Here is a 1,953-nt window from a genome sequence, read left to right as displayed (position 1 = left end):
TTAGACAAGTCACTTCATTTCTCTGGGCCTCAGTTACCTCATCTGTAAAATGGGGATTAAAATTGTGAGCTCACGTGGGACAGGAACTGTGCACAACCCGATTTACTTATATCCATCCCAGTTCTTAGTAAAGTGCCTGGAACATAGGAAGTGCTTAACAAATACCATAATTATTTTTATTAGTAGTAGTATCACAAATAAGGGTACAACAGATGATCCTCCAGTTATTCTCCTTGTGCAACCTTATTTAAATATATATAATACACATTCATTCATTCAATCATATTTATTGATCCCTTACTGTGTGCAACTCACTGTACTAAGCACTTGGGAGAGTACCATACAACAATAAACAGGCACATACCCTGCCCACAGTGAGCTTTCTTATCTTACGCGTTGAGTCGTTTCCGACCCATAGCGACACCATGGACACATTTCTCCCAGAATGCCCCGCTCTCCATCTGCAATCGTTTTGGTAGTGGATCCATAGACTTTTCTTGGTAAAAATATTGAAGTGGTTTACCATTGCCTCTTTCCACTCAGTAAACTTGAGTCTCCACCCTCAACTCCCTCACCTGCTGCCGCTGCCCAGCATGGGTGAGTTTTGAGTTGTAGCAGATTGCCTTCCACTCGCTAGCCACAGCCCAAGCTAGGAATGGAATGGCTATGCCTCTGTTTGACTCTCCCTCCCATAGCGGAGACTGGTAGAGTACTGGAAACTCTCCAGGTGCCACCCTGAGAGGGGATAATGAGCTTATAGTCCATATATACATTCATACACATATATATAGTCATATTCAAAGTCAACAACCTGATGTGAAAATATCAAGACCAACTGGCAGTGTTTCATATTAGCAATTTAGCATTAGTGTCCACTGAATTTTTCAGCAACAAGAAGTTCACAAAAGGCAGCAGTAGAGTACAGAGCCTGTGCCTTCTTCCAGCCTGCACACCTGACTTCTTGCCAGCCTAAAGTCTTGTCAACTTGCCCTACTCCCTCATTGCTGGCCTGCCTGCCTACCACCTACCTGCTGACTGGCCTGTCTACTTGCTGGTCTGTCTGTCTTTCTGCCCACCTTTCTACCTGCCTTTCCCTCTTCCATCGGCCTGCCAGCAAACTTGCCTTTCCGCCTGCCGATCTGTCTGCTAACTTACCCACCTTTCTCGTTGCCTGCCTGTCTGCCTACCGATCTGCCAACTTGCCCATGAGCCTTGTTGCCTGACTGCCCACATGCATACCTAGCTGCCTGATTGCTGCCTATCGGCCTCTTTGAATGAGTATACAAAAAAGTCATGGCCCATTTTTCCTTTGCCGCCCGGAGTCTACAGTGACAAATCAATTTTTAGATTTCAAGCTCTCATATCAGCGGTGTTTTGTTTAGGGAGAAATTCTGAATGGTTCAGTGATTCTGCTTGGAAAAAAGTATGCTACCCTTTACTCTCTGACTTTACAAGATGGATTCCTGCTCATTAAAGCTTACCTCAACTCCCTGCACGTTTAAAATTGCACAGGTCATTTTAGGGGAATTACAGAACTCCTATTGTTGAGGAGGTGGCAATCCTGCCAGAATGGCCTCATTGATGGCTGGATAGAGGCCTTCCATTTGCATGTAAACTTCCATTTTTTTCCCCCTTCCTGCAACAGCACAGATCTGCTGGAGTATGTCTGAGCTTCAAACCGATGGAGACATTCAGGCAAAATACAAGACCCTGAAGTTCCCCTAACCAGTGAATTTTGGGGATTGAAAACCATTTGAAAGACTTGTTTCTCCCCCTATTACCCTTTGGTCATGAAAATGATACAGGCTGGTTCTGACTTCATTATAGCTGACTGGAACCAGAGTAAGAGTAGTTTTCTCCTGCTACCAGGAAAGAGTTCTTTTGGAATTAGCACTTGCTGATAGAAGGGTCACTTTCACTCAGTGGGCTATATTTTTTTCTTATGACGCTGCT

The 1,953-nt window shown here is 44.5% G+C and overlaps 1 non-coding gene across 1 annotated transcript; it reads right to left on the bottom strand.

The window, feature by feature from the left end:
- Positions 1 to 607: 607 nt before the first annotated feature.
- Positions 608 to 745, bottom strand: LOC114816613. The gene has a single exon (XR_003764418.1). It is a non-coding gene; the product is annotated as a small nucleolar RNA SNORA7 (small nucleolar RNA).
- Between the last annotated feature and the right edge of the window lie 1,208 nt (positions 746 to 1,953).

This window comes from Ornithorhynchus anatinus, chromosome 1, assembly GCF_004115215.2.
Source record: "Ornithorhynchus anatinus isolate Pmale09 chromosome 1, mOrnAna1.pri.v4, whole genome shotgun sequence".
Classification (NCBI taxonomy): domain Eukaryota; kingdom Metazoa; phylum Chordata; class Mammalia; order Monotremata; family Ornithorhynchidae; genus Ornithorhynchus; species Ornithorhynchus anatinus.
The sequence above is the reverse complement of the archived record's forward strand: the minus strand, read 5'-3'. Positions and strand labels throughout refer to the sequence as shown.